This window comes from Microcaecilia unicolor, chromosome 3, assembly GCF_901765095.1.
Source record: "Microcaecilia unicolor chromosome 3, aMicUni1.1, whole genome shotgun sequence".
In the NCBI taxonomy this organism is placed as follows: domain Eukaryota; kingdom Metazoa; phylum Chordata; class Amphibia; order Gymnophiona; family Siphonopidae; genus Microcaecilia; species Microcaecilia unicolor.
In genome coordinates, this window is record NC_044033.1 from 2,353,380 (window position 1) to 2,377,019 (window position 23,640).

The window sequence follows — 23,640 nt, forward strand, 5'->3', positions numbered from 1 at the left end:
CTAAAGGACAAGTCCATAAACCGCTACTAAATGGACTTGGGAAAAATCCACAATTCCAGGAATAACATGTATAGAATGTTTGTACGTTTGGGAAGCTTGCCAGGTGCCCTTGGCCTGGATTGGCCGCAGTTGTGGACAGGATGCTCGGCTCGATGGACCCTTGGTCTTTTCCCAGTGTGGCATTATTTATGTACTTATAAGTATGACTTGTGATTTAAAAAAAATATATATTTTCTTTAACGCCAAAGTATATTTGATTCTTTATGGGTTTCTTTCAGGGTTATTGACTTGACTACAGGATTATTTGAATTGATTTTTTAGTATATCCAGGAAGATGCAAGGTGTTTGAAAAACATAAAACCACAAAGAAAAGGACTAGCACAATTATTGAAATACATTAATAGAGCATTGATCGGCAACATACAGATTTAAAATGATGAAAGTAAAACTCAACACTAATTATAAAAATACTAACATTAAAATCTATATATATAAAAGGCAACCCCAACGTTCTGAAGCCTCCACGGAAGTTGAGGCGCCCGAGATATCCGGTGTGCCCTGGAGTGTCTGCACCGCCGCCCTCGCGTCAAAACGTCATGACGTCGAGGGCGGAGCTATTGACACTCGAGGGCCGAAACGGCCCACAGCGAACAAGGCAAGTAGCTTCGAGGGACGGAGGGAGGGGGCCCCTTGCTAGCGCCCGTTTCATTCCGCTCAGAAACGGGCATTTTTTCCTAGTTATAAATAAAATGAAAATGTTTTCTTCAAAATCAGTTGAAAGCAAGTTCAGATCCTCTTAAGTTTAAAGTCAGGTAAAATGATGGAACAGTGATGTACAAAAAAATTACTCCAAAGCAGAATTAGCCAAGCTTTATATAACTGAAGCCAAGGTCATCTCCCATCAGTCTCCGTTCTCTGGGGATAGCATTGCCTTGGTCAGGACCCACATATGAAAAGATGTTTGTCTCTACTAAGCTGACTTCAGCTGAATGTGTAGTGATACACCTGTTTAAAATAAAGCACTCTTTTCAAACATTGTAGTTCCAAATGCTGGCAGATATTGTGGCACTATTTTTTATTGACTTACAATGAAAGATGCAATTTTACACCACCCCAGGCTCCAGTGCAGGTTTTTAGGCTGTTTTCATGCTGGAATAATTATCCTTTTTCTTTAAGTTTTAACACCAGCCATGAAGCCATATATTAGATGAGTTGCATTATTAGTATTTTGCCTCTTTTCAGTCCCAAATGCAACAAAAGGGAACACTCCGCTATAATTTGTGGATACAAAAAAATCAGTGAGTAGCGGGTCTAATCTCAGAGTGTGGGATGTGGAAGGAGGGAAGAGACCTCAGACAGGTGGAATTCCAGCACAATTCCAGCCCGACTTTGAACTTTGAGTCTGTTTGTTCAAATGATTTCTGTATTGCCGCTTCAGCAGTGCGGCCAGATTGGGTGTTCGCTTTCCCCTGAAGAAGCTCCTCTGGCGAAACGGGTCCGTTGGGCGGGGAACCCCATTTCCGAAGCTGCACCTAGCTAAGTGATGCTTTTACTGTTCTTTAAGGTGTGTGACTCACAGTGGATATAGCATAGATCTTATGGTTAAATCTTCTTTTTTTTTTTTTTTTTTTACATATAATGCTTGATATAATACAGTCAGGAATTGCAACCAACTATAACACTAATACAACAAGCAACTAGCAGTAACTCTGTCAATGTCAAGTAATTTCCATTTTCACCCCCCCCCCCCCCAAATCAACCCAAACCTGCCCCCTTCTAAATGACATCCATCAACTGTTCCCAGGAGAACCCGGGGGAGTCCTACCCACTCACTCCCCGCTCCCCCTGAAGTCTCAGCCTCCCATCAGTATAGCATAGATCTTAAAAAATTCATAAAAAGATATATGTCCACATGAAGGGAGGAGGTGGGTCTGAGTCCAATGATTAATTTAAGGTGATACTCCAATACGAGTATTGTCAGCAATTGTGCTGGAATTCCACCTGTCTGAGGGCTCTTCCCTCCTTCCACATACAGTGGGGGAAATAAGTATTTGATCCCTTGCTGATTTTGTAAGTTTGCCCACTGACAAAGACATGAGCAGCCCATAATTGAAGGGTAGGTTATTGGTAACAGTGAGAGATAGCACATCACAAATTAAATCCGGAAAATCACATTGTGGAAAGTATATGAATTTATTTGCATTCTGCAGAGGGAAATAAGTATTTGATCCCCCACCAACCAGTAAGAGATCTGGCCCCTACAGACCAGGTAGATGCTCCAAATCAACTCGTTACCTGCATGACAGACAGCTGTCGGCAATGGTCACCTGTATGAAAGACACCTGTCCACAGACTCAGTGAATCAGTCAGACTCTAACCTCTACAAAATGGCCAAGAGCAAGGAGCTGTCTAAGGATGTCAGGGACAAGATCATACACCTGCACAAGGCTGGAATGGGCTACAAAACCATCAGTAAGACGCTGGGCGAGAAGGAGACAACTGTTGGTGCCATAGTAAGAAAATGGAACAAGTACAAAATGACTGTCAATCGACAAAGATCTGGGGCTCCACGCAAAATCTCACCTCGTGGGGTATCCTTGATCATGAGGAAGGTTAGAAATCAGCCTACAACTACAAGGGGGGAACTTGTCAATGATCTCAAGGCAGCTGGGACCACTGTCACCACGAAAACCATTGGTAACACATTACGACATAACGGATTGCAATCCTGCAGTGCCCGCAAGGTCCCCCTGCTCCGGAAGGCACATGTGACGGCCCGTCTGAAGTTTGCCAGTGAACACCTGGATGATGCCGAGAGTGATTGGGAGAAGGTGCTGTGGTCAGATGAGACAAAAATTGAGCTCTTTGGCATGAACTCAACTCGCCGTGTTTGGAGGAAGAGAAATGCTGCCTATGACCCAAAGAACACCGTCCCCACTGTCAAGCATGGAGGTGGAAATGTTATGTTTTGGGGGTGTTTCTCTGCTAAGGGCACAGGACTACTTCACCGCATCAATGGGAGAATGGATGGGGCCATGTACCGTACAATTCTGAGTGACAACCTCCTTCCCTCCGCCAGGGCCTTAAAAATGGGTCGTGGCTGGGTCTTCCAGCACGACAATGACCCAAAACATACAGCCAAGGCAACAAAGGAGTGGCTCAGGAAGAAGCACATTAGGGTCATGGAGTGGCCTAGCCAGTCACCAGACCTTAATCCCATTGAAAACTTATGGAGGGAGCTGAAGCTGCGAGTTGCCAAGCGACAGCCCAGAACTCTTAATGATTTAGAGATGATCTGCAAAGAGGAGTGGACCAAAATTCCTCCTGACATGTGTGCAAACCTCATCATCAACTACAGAAGACGTCTGACCGCTGTGCTTGCCAACAAGGGTTTTGCCACCAAGTATTAGGTCTTGTTTGCCAGAGGGATTAAATACTTATTTCCCTCTGCAGAATGCAAATAAATTCATATACTTTCCACAATGTGATTTTCCGGATTTAATTTGTGATGTGCTATCTCTCACTGTTACCAATAACCTACCCTTCAATTATGGGCTGCTCATGTCTTTGTCAGTGGGCAAACTTACAAAATCAGCAAGGGATCAAATACTTATTTCCCCCACTGTATTATTCCACATCCCACACTCTGTGAGATTAGACCCGCTACCCTCTTTTCAGTCCTACATAAAAAGAATTACAGTAATCAAAGCATAACATGTTTGCATGGTTCACTTTGCAAGGCCCAGATTACATGGTAGCTGTGTGAGAGAGGGAAGAATTAAAGATGTAATAAGGGTTTGAAAATTCAGCTAATTTAGTATTAAGCCTAGATATTGGACAGGCTAAACAGGTTAGTGCAACCGCATAAGTGGTCTCTCAATATGGACATAACCCGCAAGATCTTCTGAGCAGGGGACACCCCCTTGATATATCTTTTTGGCTACTCAGATAACCACAAGGTTCCCTCAGTTCTGTTCCAGGCTTCAGACCCACGGCACACTAGCGTCGAATGCTGCCTTCCTCAATTGGGAAACAGGTCTTCTGTATGCATATCCTCCGATACCTCTAGTGGGAAAAGCTTTGTTGAAACTTGAGCGTGACCGCAGAACCATGATTCTGATCGTGTAGTACTGGCCCCGATGGATATGATTCCCTCTTCTGAAATTATCCTCCGAAGAACTGTGGAGATTGGAGTGTTTTCCAACCCTTAGCACACAGAATGAGGGGTCATTTCTACATCTCAAACTCTCGTCTCTAGCTCACAGCTTGGAAGTTGAAAGCCTAGAATTCTTTCAGAGAGTGTCTCCTGTGTCTTACTGGCTTCCACAAAGCTCTTTTTTACTATGGCAAAAGCTGGACCAAGCAACGCGAATCGGCGTCATCTGCTTGTGAGAATATAGAAGCCTGCTTGTCCTACACTTGTAAAAATATGAAGCCTGCTGTCCTCGGAGAATACCTACAACAGGTAAGTTTCTTCGCTTTATCCTGAATTTGTTCTAAGCCGGTTTAACTTAAATTTCTAGGAATTTATCCAATCTCCAATTTACTTTAAGCAAATTGACTTTCTTGGTAGTCATGAGCTGGTTATTTCCCCATTCCTGATCGCCATTAAATTTATCTGTATATATTAAATATTTTAAACCTGCTGACAAAATCAAAGCACCTTGTAGTTAAGCATGAACATTGAATAGGATAGATAACAGTATTGGCATCTGAATTGCCCCATAGCCTAGTTTCCAAGAACTAGGTTTCTCAATCTTGTCTGCATTTTCTGTCTCTGGTCTTCAAGAACAACCAACCATGGAAGTACACTGCTAGTAATACTGAAGTGTCTCAAATGATTAATCAAATGTTATGATATTGAATGCTATTTTCAAATCCAATAGTACTACCCAAGAGTCTGCACCAATTTCTAAGCTTCTTTGAAGATCAGTTAAACAAGTAATGCTTACATAAGTACGTAATTCTCCGAGGACAAGCAGGCTGCTTGTTCTCACTGATGGGTGACGTCCACGGCAGCCCCTCCAATCGGAATCTTCACTAGCAAAGTCCTTTGCTAGCGCCCGCGCGCACCGCGCATGCGCGGCCGTCTTCCCGCCCGAAACCGGCTCGAGCCGGCCAGTCTTCTTTCGTCCGCACTCGGTACGGTTGTGTTTTCGCCGTGTCGAGCCCCGGAAAGTCGACCTCGCGCGTCCTTTTTCGACGTGTTTTTTCTTCGGAAAATCTTCTAAAACTGTTTGGGAAGTGCTCCGGAAGCCCTCTCGGGTTTCGTTTGCCCCTTCCCGTATTTTTCAGATTTTGCCCCGGTAAGTTTTCTTTCGTCGTCGGGGTAGGCCTCTTTTCGGCCTCGGTCGAGATTTTTCTCCCTTAAAGTTTTGGTGCTCACTTTCGTCATTTCGGATTTTGATTTCGCCGGCATGATTTTTCCGCCCATGACATCGAAGCCTTCCAGCGGCTTCAAGAAGTGCACCCAGTGCGCCCGGGTAATCTCGCTCACTGATAGGCACTCGTCGTGTCTTCAGTGTCTGGGGGCCGAGCACCGTCCTCAGAACTGTAGTCTGTGTTCCCTGTTACAAAGGCGGACTCGGGTAGCGAGATTGGCCCAGTGGAACGTTTTGTTCTCGGGCTCTTCGTCGGCATCGGGGGCATCGAGTGCATCGACGTCGTCAGCGTCCAGACCTTCTTCCTCGGCTGCTAGTGTATCGGGTGCATCGAGGCATCGAGTCTCTGCATCGGCGCTGAGGCATCGGGCGACTGCATCGACGTCGGTGGTACCGGGACCTCGTCTGCTGATGTCGTCGGACGGTGGTGCATCGTCTGGAGTGCAGGTGAGGGCTGTCCATTCCCCTGCCGGTGGCGGTGAGCCTTCGGGTGGGTCTCCCCCTACCCTGAGGGCTCCTGCGGTACAGCCCCCCCGAGATCGACCTCCTTCGGCCTCTGCCCCGAGGAAGCGACGGCTGGATTCTACGTCCTCGTCGGTGCCGGGGAGCTCCGGTGACATGCTTCGGAAGAAGTCGAAGAAGCATCGACACCGGTCTCCTCCCCGCGTCGGCACCGAGAGCTCTGGGTCGCCGAGGGAGTCGGCACCCAGCAGGCATCGGCACCGAGAGGACCGCTCACCCTCTGTTCAGGAGGTGTCGATGCGCTCCACTCTGGACAGCCCGGAACAGCCTCCACGCCCGGAACAGGTTCTGACGTCGACGCCTGCATCGACCTCTCTGCCTTTCTCTGCAGCCGCTCTGAACGAGAGCCTCCGGGCCGTTCTCCCAGAGATTCTGGGAGAGCTGTTGCGCCCTACCCCTCCGGTACCGGCGGTGCTTGCGCCTCCGGTACCGTCAAGCGCGGCGCCGGCTGGCCCATCGCCCGGGGTGAGGTCCCCGAAGTCGGTACCGCGTGCGGTGCCGACTGCGGCCACCTCCCAGGAGGGCTCCCCGACTACGTCGGCGGAGGGAGCTTCGCCGATGCGGGCGAGGGAGTCTACCTCTCGACGCCCCCATCGTGGACGTGGCTCCACGGAGTCGAGTCAGGCACAGTTGCAGACACAGGTCCGTGAACTTGTGTCTGACACCGAGGGTGAGGCCTCGTGGGAAGAGGAAGAAGACCCCAGATATTTCTCTGACGAGGAGTCTGAGGGTCTTCCTTCCGATCCCACTCCCTCTCCTGAAAGACAGCTTTCTCCTCCTGAGAGTCTCTTTCGCTTCCTTTGTCCGGGAGATGTCTACGGCCATCCCCTTCCCGGTGGTTGTGGAGGACGAGCCCATGGCTGAAATGTTTGAGCTCCTGGACTATCCTTCTCCACCTAAGGAAGCGTCCACTGTTCCCCTGCACCATGTCCTAAAAAAGACATTGCTTGCGAACTGGACCAAGCCACTAAGTAATCCCCACATTCCCAAGAAGATCGAGTCCCAGTACCGGATCCATGGGGACCCAGAGCTGATGCGCACCCAGTTGCCTCATGACTCTGGAGTTGTGTATCTGGCCCTAAAGAAGGCTAAGAGTTCTAGGGAGCATGCTTCGGCGCCCCCGGGCAAAGACTCTAGAACCTTAGACTCCTTTGGGAGGAAGGCCTACCATTCTTCAATGCCCGTGGCCAAAATCCAGTCTTACCAGCTCTACACGAGCATACACATGCGGAACAATGTGCGGCAGTTGGCGGGCTTGGTTGATGCTCTTCCCCCTGAGCAAGCCAAGCCTTTTCAGGAGGTGGTCAGGCAGCTGAAGGCGTGCAGAAAATTCCTGGCCAGAGGGGTGTATGACACCTTTGATGTTGCGTCCAGGGCCGCTGCTCAAGGTGTGGTGATGCGCAGGCTCTCATGGCTGCGTGCCTCCGACCTAGAGAATAGACTCCAGCAGCGGATTGCGGACTCGCCTTGCCGTGCGGACAATATTTTTGGAGAGAAGGTCGAGCAGGTGGTAGAGCATCTCCACCAGCGGGATACCGCATTCGACAAGTTCTCCCGCCGGCAGCCTTCAGCATCTACCTCCACAGGTAGAAGATTTTTCAGGGGAAGGAAGACTGGTCCTACTCTTCTGGCAAGCGTAGGTACAATTCTCCTTCTCGACAGCCTGTGGCCCAGGCTAAGCCCCAGCGCGCTCGCTCTCGTCAGCAGTGTGCGACTCAGCAAGGCCCCTCGGCTCCCCAGCAAAAGCAAGGGACGGGCTTTTGACTGGCTCCAGCAGAGCATAGCCGACATCCAAGTGTCAGTGCCGGGCGACCTGCCGGTCGGGGGGAGGTTGAAAGTTTTTCACCAAAGGTGGCCTCTCATAACCTCCGATCAGTGGGTTCTCCAAATAGTCCGGCAAGGATACACCCTCAATTTGGCCTCAAAACCTCCAAATTGTCCACCGGGAGCTCAGTCTTACAGCTTCCAGCACAAGCAGGTACTTGCAGAGGAACTCTCCGCCCTTCTCAGCGCCAATGCGGTCGAGCCCGTGCCATCCGGGCAAGAAGGGCTGGGATTCTATTCCAGGTACTTCCTTGTGGAAAAGAAAACAGGGGGGATGTGTCCCATCCTAGACCTAAGGGCCCTGAACAAATATCTGGTCAAAGAAAAGTTCAGGATGCTTTCCCTGGGCACCCTACTTCCCATGATTCAGGAAAACGATTGGCTATGCTCTCTGGACTTGAAGGATGCCTACACACACATCCCGATACTGCCAGCTCACAGACAGTATCTGCGATTTCAGCTGGGCACACGTCACTTCCAGTACTGTGTGCTACCCTTTGGGCTCGCCTCTGCGCCCAGGGTGTTCACAAAGTGCTTGGCTGTAGTAGCAGCGGCACTTCGCAGGCTGGGGGTGCACGTGTTCCCATATCTCGACGATTGGCTGGTGAAGAACACATCCGAGGCAGGAGCCCTGCAGTCCATGCAGATGACTATTCGCCTCCTGCAGCTACTGGGGTTTGTGATAAATTATCCAAAGTCCCATCTTCTCCCAGTGCAGAGACTCGAATTCATAGGAGCTCTGCTGGATTCTCGGACGGCTCGCGCCTATCTCCCAGAGGCGAGAGCCAACAACTTGTTGTCCCTCGTCTCGCGGGTGCGAGCGTCCCAGCAGATCACAGCTCGGCAGATGTTGAGATTGCTAGGCCACATGGCCTCCACAGTCCACGTGACTCCCAATGCCCGCCTTCACATGAGATCTGCTCAATGGACCCTAGCTTCCCAGTGGTTTCAGGCTGCTGGGGATCTAGAAGACGTAATCCACCTGTCCACGAGTTTTCTCGAATCCCTGTATTGGTGGACGATTTGGTCCAATCTGACTCTGGGACGTCCCTTCCAAATTCCTCAGTCTCAAAAAGTGCTGACCACGGATGCGTCTCTCCTGGGATGGGGAGCTCATGTCGATGGGCTTCACACCCAAGGAAGCTGGTCCCTCCAGGAACGCGATCTACAGATCAATCTCCTGGAGTTGCGAGCGATCTGGAACGCTCTGAAGGCTTTCAGAGATCGGCTGTCCCATCAAATTATCCAAATTCAGACAGACAACCAGGTTGCCATGTACTACGTCAACAAGCAGGGGGGCACCGGATCTCGCCCCCTGTGTCAGGAAGCCGTCAGCATGTGGCTCTGGGCTCGCCGTCACGGCATGGTGCTCCAAGCCACATATCTGGCAGGCGTAAACAACAGTCTGGCCGACAGGTTGAGCAGGATTATGCAACCTCACGAGTGGTCGCTCAATTCCCGAGTGGTGCGCCAGATCTTCCAAGCGTGGGGCACCCCCTTGGTGGATCTCTTCGCATCTCGAGCAAACCACAAAGTCCCTCAGTTCTGTTCCAGGCTTCAGGCCCATGGCAGACTGGCATCGGATGCTTTCCTCCTGCATTGGGGGGAGGTCTTGCTGTATGCTTATCCTCCCATTCCCCTGGTGGGGAAGACTTTGTTGAAACTCAAGCAAGACCGAGGCACCATGATTGTGATTGCTCCTTTTTGGCCGCGTCAGATCTGGTTTCCTCTTCTTCTGGAGTTATCCTCCGAAGAACCGTGGAGATTGGAGTGTTTTCCGACCCTCATCACGCAGGACGAAGGGGCTCTTCTGCATCCCAGCCTCCGGTCCCTGGCTCTCACGGCCTGGATGTTGAGAGCGTAGACTTTGCCTCTTTGGGTCTGTCAGAGGGTGTCTCCCGGGTCTTGCTTGCTTCCAGGAAAGATTCCACTAAGAGGAGTTACTTCTTTCTATGGAGGAGGTTTGCCGTCTGGTGTGACAGCAAGGCCCTAGATCCTCGCTCTTGTCCTACACAGACCCTGCTTGAATACCTTCTGCACTTGTCTGAGTCTGGCCTCAAGACTAACTCTGTAAGGGTTCACCTTAGTGCAATCAGTGCATACCATTACCATGTGGAAGGTAAGCCGATCTCGGGACAGCCTTTAGTTGTTCGCTTCATGAGAGGTTTGCTTTTGTCAAAGCCCCCTGTCAAGCCTCCTACAGTGTCATGGGATCTCAATGTCGTTCTCACCCAGCTGATGAAACCTCCTTTTGAGCCACTGAACTCCTGCCATCTGAAGTACTTGACCTGGAAGGTCATTTTCTTGGTGGCAGTTACTTCAGCTCGTAGAGTCAGTGAGCTTCAGGCCCTGGTAGCCCAGGCCCCTTACACCAAATTTCATCATAACAGAGTAGTCCTCCGCACTCACCCTAAGTTCTTGCCAAAGGTCGTGTCGGAGTTCCATCTGAACCAGTCAATTGTTTTGCCAACATTCTTTCCCCGTCCTCATTCCTGCCCTGCTGAACGTCAGCTGCACACATTGGACTGCAAGAGAGCATTGGCCTTCTATCTGGAGCGGACACAGCCCAACAGACAGTCCGCCCAATTGTTTGTTTCTTTTGATCCCAATAGGAGGGGAGTGGCTGTGGGGAAACGCACCATATCCAATTGGCTAGCAGATTGCATTTCCTTCACTTACGCCCAGGCGGGGCTGGCTCTTGAGGGTCATGTCACGGCTCATAATGTTAGAGCCATGGCTGCGTCGGTAGCCCACTTGAAGTCAGCCTCCATTGAAGAAATTTGCAAAGCTGCGACGTGGTCTTCGGTCCACACATTCACATCTCATTACTGCCTGCAGCAGGATACCCGACGCGACAGTCGGTTCGGGCAGTCAGTTCTTCAGAACCTGTTTGGGCTTTAGGATCCAACTCCACCCCCCGAGGGCCCTGTTTGTTCTGTTCCAGGCTGCACTCTCAGTTGGTAAATTTTTTAGGTCAATCTCAGTTATGTCCTCGCCGTTGCGAGGCCCAATTGACCATGGTTGTTGTTTTGAGTGAGCCTGGGGGCTAGGGATACCCCATCAGTGAGAACAAGCAGCCTGCTTGTCCTCGGAGAAAGCGAATGCTACATACCTGTAGAAGGTATTCTCCGAGGACAGCAGGCTGATTGTTCTCACAAACCCGCCCGCCTCCCCTTTGGAGTTGAGTCTTCCCTTGTCTTTGTCTTGCTACATATGAGACTGGCCGGCTCGAGCCGGTTTCGGGCGGGAAGACGGCCGCGCATGCGCGTGAGGGCTAGCAAAGGACTTTGCTAGTGAAGATTCCGATTGGAGGGTCTGCCGTGGACGTCACCCATCAGTGAGAACAATCAGCCTGCTGTCCTCGGAGAATACCTTCTACAGGTATGTAGCATTCGCTGTATTGCCATACTGGGAAAGACCAAAGGTCCATGAAGCCCAGCATCCTGTTTCCAACAGTGTCCAATCCAGGTCACAAATACCTGGCAAGATCTCAAAAAAGTACAAAACATTCTATACTGCTTATCCCAGAAATAGTGGATTTTCCCCAAGTCCATTTAATAATGGTCTATGGACTTTTCCTTTAGGAAGCCATCCAAACCTTTTTTTAAACTCCGCTAAACTCTGTTAAATGTAATTTCTTTATCATTTTTTTACTTCATGTAATTAACAATAACTTTTCTGTACAAGCATTGCTTGATTGTAAGATTGAAATGATTATTAAAAAAAACAAAAAGGTATGTCCATGTAACTTTGTGTCCCTATAATCTATTTAGGAAGGATAGAGAGGGTCGTAAAGGTGAAGGAGTAACTCTGTATGTGAGGAATGATATCATGGCGACTGAAATGACAGGGACCTGGGGAAAGGAAGAAGCGATATAGATCACCTTAAAAAGAGAGGGTGGAACCTCTGTCCACGTGGGTGTTGTCTACAGACCCCCGACACAATTAGAGGAACTAGATAAAGATCTGATCGCAGATATTCAAAAATTGGGAAAGAAGAGAGAGGTTCTGTTGATGGGAGATTTCAATCTGCCAGATGTAGATTGGAAGGTTCTGTCTGCGGAATCGGAAAGAAGTAGATAGTGGATGCTTTTCAAAGTGGTCTGCTCAGAAAAATGGTGACAGAACCCACGAGGGAGGGAGTGACGCTGGATCTGGTGCTCACAAATGGGGATAGTGTATCAAATGTCCGAGTGGGTGCCCACCTGGGTGGCAGTGACCATCAACCGGTTTGGTTCGATATGATGGCTGAAGTGGAGGGCGGCCACTCAAGTCTTGGATTTCAAGCGTGCTAATTTTAGTAAAATGGGGGAATACCTGAGGAAGGAGCTGATGGGCTGGGAGAATGAACAAGAAGTGGAAGGACAGTGATCCAGGCTAAAAGAAGCTATAAATAGAGCCACAAGCATTTATGTAAGGAAAGTAAATAAAAGCAAGTGAAAAAGATAACCGATATGGTTCTCCAAGCAAGTGGCTGAGAAAATAAAGGCTAAAGAGTTGGCATTCCTGAAATACACAAAAACTCAAGAAGCCGAACACGGAGAGGAATACCGGAGGAAACTGAAAGAAGGCAAGAGAGAGATACGTCTGGCGAAAGCGCAAGCAGAAGAAAAAATGGCTTGAAATGTAAGGAGGGGTGACAAAAATTTCTTCAGGTATATTAGTGAAAGGAGGAAGACAAGGGAATTGTGAGACTGAAAGACGCTGCGAACCGCTATATAGATAATGATGAAGAAAAAGCAAATTTGCTAAATAGATACTTTTGTTCTGTTTTCACAGAAGAAAATCCTGGAGAAGGACCACGATGGACTGGCAAAAGTACAAATGAAAATGCAGTAGATATAGCACCGTTCACGGAAGAGAGTGTGTATAAACAACTTGAAAATCTAAAGGTGGACAAAGCCGTGGGACCAGACGGGATCCACCCCAGGATATTAAGGGAGCTCAGAGATGTTCTGGCGGGTCCTCTTAAAGATTTGTTTAATAAATCATTGGAAACAGGGGAGGTTCCTTGGGATTGGAGAACGGCGAATGTGGTCCTTCTTCACAAAAGTGGTGATAGGGAAGAAGCTGGAAACTACAGGCCGGTAAACCTCACTTCAGTTATTGGAAAAGTAATGGAAACGATGCTGAAGGAAAGGATAGTGAATTTCCTGGAAGCAAATAAGTTGCAAGATCCGAGACAACATGGTTTTACCAAAGGGAAATCGTGCCAAACGAATCTCATTGAATTCTTTGACTGGGTGACTGGAGAGTTAAATCAGGGATGTGCTACAGATGTAATCTACCTTGATTTCAGCAAAGCTTTTGACACGGTTGCCCACAGGAGGCTCTTGAACAAACTGGACGGGCTGAAGATAGGACCCGAAGTGGTGAACTGGATTAGGAACTGGTTGACGGACAGACGCCAGAGGGTGGTGGTAAATGGAATGCGCTCGGAGGGAAAGGTGAGTGGTGGAGTGCCTCAGGGATCAGTGCTGGGACTGATTCTGTTCAATATATTTGTGAGTGACATTGCTGAAGGGTTAGAAGGTAAAGTTTGCCTTTTTGCAGATGATACTAAGATTTGTAACAGAGTGGACACCCAGGAGGGAATGGAAAACATGAAAAAGGATCTGAGGAATCTAGAAGAATGGTCTAAGGTTTGGCAATTAAAATTCAATACGAAGAAATGCAAAGTGATGCACTTAGGGAGTAGAAATCCACGGGAGATGTATGTGTTAGGCGGTGAGAGTCTGATAGGTACGGACGGGGAGAGGGATCTTGGGGTGATAGTATCTGAGGATCTGAAGGTGACGAAACAGTGTGACAAGGCGGTGGCCGTAAGTAGAAGGTTGCTAGGCTGTATAGAGAGGGGAGTGACCAGCAGAAGAAAAGAGGTTTTAATGCCCCTGTATAAGTCGTTGGTGAGGCCCCACCTGGAGTATTGTGTTCAGTTCTGGAGGCTGTATCTACAGGCATATGCGTTCAAGCGCAAGGAGGCGAAGAAGGCCATGCTGCAGGAAGAAAATGGCGCGCGCCTGAGCGGAACGCAGAAATCTTGTCAAGAAGTAGCAGATATATTAGAGGGTGATACGGAGAACCTACCCCAGCAGGAAATCTGGTCAAAGCTCTGCACCTGGTTCCAAGAGGTCTGCACGGATTTGAAAGATCTGAAAGAGGTGCGTTAAGAATATAGCCTCTCTAGGTGCGGACCTCAGAGGAGAAATTGCGGAGCTGGGCAACCGCGTGGTGGAGCTGGAGTTGGGCCTGGAGGAAAATTTGGAGGCACTGGAACAGCGAGTGAGGGGACAAAGAACGGACACTCAATACCTTCTGGATAAGGTAGAGGACTTCGAGAATAGAAGCAGGCGGGGGGAAGCAAGATGGCCGCCGAGTACGTTGGATGAGAAGGACTCTCCCACTATATTTTCCTTTTTTACCTAATTCCTGTAAAAAAAATGCCGAAAATGAAAGGCAAGTCGAAGGGACCTCCCCTCCCGAAACCTGCTCCTTCCTTACCTGGGCAAACGTCCATCTCCTCCTTTCTGATATCTTCCCCGAAACGGGACGAATCCGCTGCTGGGGCAGGGAAGAGCCCCAGCTTGGAGAGCGAGTTATCGCTTAGCCCCCTGGGACCTCTAACTCCTCCACTGCCACAACCAGACGGAAAGGCAGTTCCGGGGCCTGTGGAAACAATAGCCTCGAAGGGGCGGCGCACTCCGTCGTCGGAAGCGAGTATTGGGAACAGCATGCAGAGAGAGGAGTTGGAGCTGCGTAGTTCAGGCTTAACATCGGATGAAACAGCGGCTGAACTGAATTTGGATGTCGATTCGAGAGAAGTTTCCCTGTACGCTTTGGCAATTCAGCCACTGGAGAGGCCTGCTGAAATTTCGCTAAGCTCAATCTGGACTGCTCTTGAATCTCTCCACAAGGTGTGTACATCCTTTATAACTGTTTCCTTAAATAACGCATCTCAGATTAAGACTTTGAAAGAAAAAATTGAAGGAATCTCGTCTAAACAAACAGCAATTGAAATAGAAGTGGAAAAAATTTCCAAACAACAAGCTCATATTGCTGGTGATCATTTGGTTTTACACCGAAAGATTGAGAACTTAGAAAATGCATCCAAGAATTTAAACCTTCGATTACTAAATTTTCCTCAATCTCAATATATGACACCTAGAGATATGTTTGTGAAATTTTTAACTGAAATATATAACTATTCAGAACAAGTCTTGCCTCCACTACAGAGCATATATTATTTGAAACAGAAAATGAAGCAACAACAAACAAATGTGGAACAGCAAGGTGAAGGAGAAGATATAATGAATGTTACAGATCTATTGGAAAAATCATTGGATAATATTGAGACTCGATCAACTCTGGTGGTATCATTTGTGTTTTTGCAGGACAAAGATAATTTGTTGAAATTATATTTTAAAAAAATACAGCCAGAGTTTAAAGGTGGAAAAATATCTACTACTACTACTATTACTATTTAGCATTTCTATAGCGCTACAAGGCATACGCAGCGCTGCACAAACATAGAAGAAAGACAGTCCCTGCTCAAAGAGCTTACAATCTAATAGACAAAAAATAAATAAAGTAAGCAAATCAAATCAATTAATGTGAACAGGAAGGAAGAGAGGAGGGTAGGTGGAGGCGAGTGGTTACAAGTGGTTACGAGTCAAAAGCAATGTTAAAGAGGTGGGCTTTCAGTCTAGATTTAAAGGTGGCCAAGGATGGGGCAAGACGTAGGGGCTCAGGAAGTTTATTCCAGGCGTAGGGTGCAGCGAGACAGAAGGCGCGAAGTCTGGAGTTGGCAGTTGTGGTAGTAGTAGTATCTATATTTACGGACATATCTAAATGGTCGCAAATCAGAAGGAAAAAGTTCTTGGAAATGAAAAAAGAATCCATGGAGAAAAAAGCAATTTTTCAGCTGAGATTTCCATGTAAATGTTTGCTTTTTTTCAAAGAAAAGAAATATATTTTCTATGAACCTGAACAGCTGCGAGAATTTCTTAATGTGCAGAGTATTGAAGAGCAGTCATAGGCTAAGAGGTTCATTTTGTAAGATAGGGGTTAACCCTACTCGATTATTCTTCTTGATTTTTTTCTGTATATAAGCCATCTTCCAATGGCACTTATAATTTTTGCTTCCACCAGCTATATTGTGGACTATAATCCAATATAAAGACATTATCTTTAGTGGACAATTTTCATTTTGTCTATTTAAAATATATTTTTTGTGAATATTGGTGTGGATATGTTGGTATATCTGTTCAAAGTTTACTCTTTATAAAAATTAAAATTCAATAAAGATAAAATTTAAAAAAAAAAAAGAATAGAAGCAGGCGATCCAATATCCGGATACGTGACATACCTGAACTTCCGGATTATGTGAACTGTGAGGAGGTGGTACAGCACATAGCGGCGCAGCTACTATTGGAGCCAGACTGTCCCCGAGTGCCAATGTCCATCTAGATTGAGAGGGCCATAGAGCTCTGGGATGCCGGAAAAATAATGCACCCAAAGACATTGTGGCATGCTTTAAAGAATACAAAACAAAAGAGGCAGTGATGTGGATAGTGAGAGAGGCTGAGCCAATAGACAGCTACCCCATAGAAATATATCATGACCTGTCATCCACCACCCTTAAAAGACACAGTGAACTAAAGCCTTTGACTAATCAGCTGAGAGAAGAATGGGTTCGGTACAAATGGCAGCATCCGTTTGCCCTGATGTTTTATAAGGAGGGCAAGCAGTGTAGAGTGGTGTCTTTGGAGGAAGCGCAAGAATATTTAGCGCGAGAGGGACCCGCAGAAGAAACTGGACAGTCTCAGAAATGAAATCAAAAAGGGAAAGACAGACCAAAATGGCAGCGGGTCTCTCAGGGAAAGGGACGACTACGGCAACAAATATCCGACAAGAAGGTAACACCCTCAGCGGGTAAGGGCTGTGAGTGGAAAGGGACTCTAAGGTGAAACAGTGGCAGTTTAATGCTGGGGGTGAACTATAGTGAAGATATAAGTACATAAGTAAGGCCACACTGGGAAAAGACCAAGGGTCCATCGAGCACAGCATCCTGTCGGCCAATCCAGGCCAAGGGCACCTGGCAAGCTTCCCAAACGTATAAACATTCTATACATGTTATGAAGACGTGTTGTTATGAAGCGATATGAAGATAGTTGCTGACCTAAGGAAGTGATTTCCTCGTTTGTGGACATGCTGAGAATGGGTAAAAAGGCATGTCATGTTTGGAGTTGGGGGGGAAGTAGGGAGGGGGCAGGGGGGTATGGATAGCACATGGTGGTGGTATGGTATGCGGGGTAGAAATAAGTTATGACTATATGTACATGTGTGACACTAAATATGCGAGGCCTTAATTCGCCTAAAAAAAAAAAGGCAGATGTTTAGAGAAATGGCACGCTTAAAAGCGGATGTGGTGTTTTTTTGTTTTGTTTTTCTTACATTTGTGACTTGCCCAGAGTCACAAGGAGCTGCCTGTGCCTGAAGTAGGAATTGAACTCAGGACCAAAGTCTACCACCCTAACCACTAGGCCACTCCTCCAAGAACACATTTAAAGCGGAGTCATGAGCACCTGCTGAGGCATGGGCGCTTACCCATAATACAGTTTGCATCAAGTTTAGATAAAAAGCGGGGGGGGGGGGGGGGGGGGGGGGGGTACTGATAGCCTTGTCCAGCTCTCTCCCATGGAGCATACATAAAATGGTACAGGATAAAGCAGGCAGGTATGTGATAATGGTGGTATCCCTATACAATACTTATTACACTATGGTAAATGTATATGCACCCAATGAGGGACAGGGAGCATTCTTGGAGGAGCTGGAAGGGGTCATACAAAAAGTTGTACAGGGTAAGCTCCTTGTGGGAAGAGATCTAAACCTTACGATTGATCCCTTGGTGGATAATTCAGGGGGAAGGGTGACGTATGCTAAAAGTGACAGGATAGCCCTTAAGGGATGGATGGCAAGGTGGGGTGTGATTGATTTATGGAGAGAGCTCCATGGATCAGAAAGGGATTACACGTATTTCTCTCTCAAATATAATACCTATTTCAGGATTGATTGCTGGCTGGGTGATGGAATGCTAAGGGATAGTGTGACAGAGATAACTACTGAGCCACATACTTGGTCAGATCACTCCCCGGTAGCAGTGTCCTTGAGGGTAGGGGGCGGGAGCGGAGGACAGAGATACTGGCGTCTGAACGAGGCGATTTTACTAGAGCCACAGAATGTAATCAAGATTGAGAAATACATTATACAATATATTAAATTTAACGATACAGGAGAAGTACAGCCAGCTAGTCTATGGGTGGGGCTAAAAGCGGTGTTGAGGGAGCAATTGATAGCGCTCCAGACGCATATTAATAAGATGAGGGCAGGGCGGGAATCTATTCTTAGGACCGCAGTGGCAGGAATGGAGAGATCGCATAAAGCAGACCCGACAGACAATAAAAAGGCGGGAGAACTACATCAACTTGGGGCGCAGCTTAATGAAATACAGATGGCAGACATAGCGATGCAGATGCAACAAGCGCAACAAGAACATTTTGAGTTTGGAAACAGAGCTAGTGGGCTACTTGCTTATAAGCTCAAGAAACGAGCTCAGCGGAATGCCATCGCCAGTATAAAAAGGGACACAGGAGACCAATATAGCCAAACAGAAAAAATACAGGAGGTGTTTTGGGAATTCTACAATAGGCTATACCAGTCAGAACAGACGGCATCCCCAGGTGAGATGGAGCGCTATCTGCAGAGGGTGGAACTCCCTAGACTATCGAGGGCGGAACGGGAGACTCTGATCCTATAACCTTGGAGGATATAGAAAAACAATTGCAGGTCTTCCCAATAATAAGGCCCCGGGGCCCGATGGTTTTCCCGCCCAATTTTATAAATTACTAGTAAAAAAGGCTCGTTTCTGTATGAAAGGAAACGGGCGCTAGCAAGGTTTTCCTCCCCCCTCCTCGCTCTCTCCCTCTGTCTTCTCCAACTCCCACGGCCCCCTTTCCTCCCCTCCGATTTCCATGGCTTCCTCCCTCCCTCTGTCACTCTCCTTCACTCTGTTCTTCCTCTGAGTTCCAGCCCCCCCATCCCCCAACGTGCACGTCGCCCCCCCCCTCCAAAATCGCCAACCCCCCCTCTCTTACGGGGGTCCCGGCGGCAGCATTGAAGAGTGAGCAGGCTCAGCGACTCTGCTGCCTTCCCTTCTCTGAGCTCTGACTCTGGTCCCGCCCTCATTTTCTGTTTCCGCAAGGGCGGGACCTGAGTCAGAGCGCAGAGGGAAGAGAAGGGAAGGCAGCAGACTCATTGAGCCTACTCGCTCTTCAATGCTTTCACAGGGACCCCGGTAAGAGGAGGAGGGGGGGTAGGGAGCCTTCTGCACACAGGGACGCCTCTTCCGACGTTTTTTTTTTTGTTTGTTTGTTTTTTTTTCCCCTGCTTGTGTTTCAGCTGTTCCTGCAGTCCTGCCCTGAAGGGTGGGACCACAGGAACAGCATGACGTCACTCTGATCTACCGACAGAAGCAGACCGCCTCCGAGGGATCCATGGTCCCAGGCAGCGTCAGAACATTGGAGGTGAGAATTATTATACAGGACTAGTAAAGGCCCGTTTGTCAGAAATGAAACGGGCGCTAGCAAGGTTTTCTTCGGAGTGTATGAGAAAGAGTGTTTCCATATCATCATGCTGATCAATCCATAGACTGGTGGGTTGTGTCCATCTACCAGCAGGTGGAGATAGAGAGCAAAGCTTTTGCCTCCCTATATGTGGTCATGTGCTGCCGGAAACTCCTCAGTATGTTCTCTATCTCAGCAGGTGGTGGTCACACACAGCAGCAGCTCTGGCTAGGTCTCCAAGCCTAATTTTTAGGTTTTGTTGAGTACCTGGGGTTGAGGGCTCTTCTTGAGCAAGTGCAAACCTGGTGGTGCCAGGTCCCTCCTTTTCTCCCCCCTCCCGCTGGCTCCGTGCATCACTTTGCATTTCTTCGCATTGAATTTTAATTGCCAAACCTTAGACCATTCTTCTAGCTTCCTCGGATCCTTTTTCATGTTTTCCACTCCCTCCCGGGTGTCCACTCTGTTACAGATCTTAGTATCATCCGCAAATAGGTAAACTTTACCTTCTAACCCTTCGGCAATGTCACTCACAAATATATTGAACAGAATAGGCCCCAGCACCGATCCCTGAGGCACTCCACTACTCACCTTTCCTTCCTCCGAGCGAATTCCATTCACCACCACCCTCTGGCGTCTGTCCGTCAACCAGTTCCTAATCCAGTTCACCACTTCGGGTCCTATCTTCAGCCAATCCAGTTTATTTAAGAGCCTCCTGTGGGGAACAGTGTCAAAAGCTTTGCTGAAATCTAAGTAGATTATGTCCATAGCTCGTCCCTGATTCAATTCTCCTGTCACCCAATCAAAGAACTCAATGAGATTCGTTTGGCACGATTTCCCTTTGGTAAAACCATGTTGTCTCGGATCTTGCAACTTATTTGCTTCCAGGAAATTCACTATCCTTTCCTTCAGAATCGCTTCCATTACTTTTCCAATAACCGAAGTGAGGCTTACCGGCCTGTAGGTTCCAGCTTCTTCCCTATCACCACTTTTGTGAAGAGGGACCAACTCTGCCATTCTCCAAACCCTCGGAACCTTTCCTGTCTGCAATTAAATCTTTTAGAGGACCTGCCAAAACCTCTCTGAGCTCCCTCAATATCCTGGGGTGGATCCCGTCCGGTCCCATGGCTTTGTCCACCTTTAGCTTTTCAAGTTGTTGATACACACTTTCTTCCATGAATGGTGCTCTATCCACTTCATTCTCATTTGTCCTATTTCCAGTCCATCCCGGTCCTTCTCCAGGATTTTCTTCTGTGAAAACAGAACAAAAGTATCTATTTAGCAAATTTGCTTTTTCTTCATCATTTTCCACATAGCGGTTCACAGTATCTTTTAGTCTCACTATTCCCTTTTTAGTCAGTCTCCTTTTACTAATATTTGGATGGGAAAATGGAAGCGCTGACCGGCGAGTTTGCCGCCTCATGCCAAAGAATCTCCGACTTAGAAGATCGCGTAGGGAAAATTGATTCTGACAAAGAAGCGATTCATGCAAGAGTTGACAGACCTAGAGAACAAACTGGACGATTTGGAAAATAGGTCCAGAGGAGCCAATCACCGGTTAGTCGGCATACCTGAAACACTATACCTGATGCAGAGCTGCGCCCGTTTCTAGAGGAATGGCTTCGATCCAAACTTCCAATGCAATCCCTAGCTGGACCGCTCAGGATAGAACGAGCACACAGATTAGGCCTGAAGCGGAGTGGCGACGCAAAACCCAGGGTGGTTATTCTCAAATTGCTGAATTACGCACATAAGATGGAGATTTTAAAAGCAATCAGGACAAGAGGCCTGCTGCAATATGAAAATAAGTCTGTGTTATGCTTTCAAGATTTTTCAACCAAAGTATCACAGTTGCGGAAGGCATACGCACCCATATGTTCGGCTTTACACCAGAGACAGGTACAATTTGCATTACTGTACCCAGCCCGACTTAAAGTTTTTACAGATGGGAAGACGACATTTTTGGAGACACCTGAAGCGGCGCGGGAATTCCTAAATAAACAGGCATCGGTACAGCAGAGGGCGATTGATTAAATGCGGAGCTCAAGGGAGGTGACCAGAACCCTGCACCGGTTGAGCTGGCGGACACTTTAAGCTTATATTAGACATTGCAGAAAAGCGGATACAATTTTGGTTATTTTGAACAGCTTGGAATACATGATTGGTCCCAGATTTACCATGACAAGATGCCCCTCAGACCCACATGGAATCTAAGAAAATAGAAGTAGGAGAAGGGGGACCTGAATAGGCCACATGGGCCCCAACTGCGAACTGGCAGCTGTCTCGCGATCGATGTGCCAACGTTCACCTTCTTCCATATCGAGAATTACAATAAGGACAGTTGTATGGACACATTACAGGATATAATCTGAACCTCTTCATCAGGTTAAACTTGATATGTCTAGAAATAATATTTAGTTCGCAGAGATGTGGGCTTTGTTTTATTACTAAGGGGCAAGTGGGCCTAGACAATATGTGGGGGGGGGGGGGGGGGGGGGGGAAGGGGGAGAGACATAAGGAAACACAGATCTGTGGAGCCGGAAACCATCAAAATGAGGGAGAAGCAGAAAAGCAAATGGGTAAGCTGCGCGACGGTGATGATGGAAGGATATAGAGAAAGAAGCAATGCTACATTGTATGTATTGATCTGAAAGGGATCTGATATGAATATAAATGAGGGGATACACGGGTTCAAGGGGATGGACCACACCAACCGAAGTAATGCATTAGGCAGGAAGAAGGGTAGACAACCCTGAATCAGTCACGGGTAGTTGGCAGTTGCATGATAGCGGGGTGACTGGATAGGAGAAGCCAACCACGGATAGGCTGTGGGTAGGCAAACCTCTACGGAGGTGGTTTAAGGGAATACAGGATATTAAAGGGATGCTTTATACAGGGAGGGGGGTTCAGAGGAGGGGAAGGAAGGGTGGGAGGGTGGGTTCGGCTCTATGTCCCCCAAGAAGGGGAAAGGATAGACAAATCTTGAGGCGAGATATTACACTGATTTCTAGGCTGGCTGAATGCCGGGAAAGAGACGGAGAGTTGGAGGCTGGGCTGACTCTCCCGAATCTGGAAGGATTGGAATTTGAGATTAAATGGAATTTGAAAGGGGAAGGATGAATCCATTGAAATTTGTGTCCTGGAACGTGGGAGGGGTAACATCACCGATAAAACGCCAAAAGATTTTACAACTGTTAAATAGACAGAAAGCAGACATAATTTTTTTTACAGGAGACTCACCTCTCATCAGCTGAACATGGGAAATTTAAAAGATGGTGTTTAGGGTCTTTGGTAGAGGTGCCAGCTCAAAATCGTAAGGCTGGAGTAATGATACTGTTCCGGAAAACATTAGATGTTCAAGTCAAGGGCTGTTGGCGAGCGACAGATGGTAGATATGTTATAGCTAAAGTGCTCATTAATCAGCAGACTTGTTGACTGGCGAACATATACAGTGGTGGAAATAAGTATTTGATCCCTTGCTGATTTTGTAAGTTTGCCCACTGACAAAGCCATGAGCAGCCCATAATTGAAGGGTAGGTTATTGGTAACAGTGAGAGATAGCACATCACAAATTAAATCCGGAAAATCACATTGTGGAAAGTATATGAATTTATTTGCATTCTGCAGAGGGAAATAAGTATTTGATCCCCCACCAACCAGTAAGAGATCTGGCCCCTACAGACCAGGTAGATGCTCCAAATCAACTCGTTACCTGCATGACAGACAGCTGTCGGCAATGGTCACCTGTATGAAAGACACCTGTCCACAGACTCAGTGAATCAGTCAGACTCTAACCTCTACAAAATGGCCAAGAGCAAGGAGCTGTCTAAGGATGTCAGGGACAAGATCATACACCTGCACAAGGCTGGAATGGGCTACAAAACCATCAGTAAGACGCTGGGCGAGAAGGAGACAACTGTTGGTGGCATAGTAAGAAAATGGAAGAAGTACAAAATGACTGTCAATCGACAAAGATCTGGGGCTCCACGCAAAATCTCACCTCGTGGGGTATCCTTGATCATGAGGAAGGTTAGAAATCAGCCTACAACTACAAGGGGGGAACTTGTCAATGATCTCAAGGCAGCTGGGACCACTGTCACCACGAAAACCATTGGTAACACATTACGACATAACGGATTGCAATCCTGCAGTGCCCGCAAGGTCCCCCTGCTCCGGAAGGCACATGTGACGGCCCGTCTGAAGTTTGCCAGTGAACACCTGGATGATGCCGAGAGTGATTGGGAGAAGGTGCTGTGGTCAGATGAGACAAAATTGAGCTCTTTGGCATGAACTCA

The 23,640-nt window shown here is 47.7% G+C and overlaps 1 protein-coding gene across 2 annotated transcripts in view; it reads left to right on the forward strand.

Moving 5' to 3' along the window:
• The window catches only part of SRF (serum response factor), a 157,211-nt gene that overhangs the window by 115,966 nt on the left and 17,605 nt on the right, over nucleotides 1–23,640 (forward strand). The gene's annotated exons all lie outside the window — the stretch shown is intronic.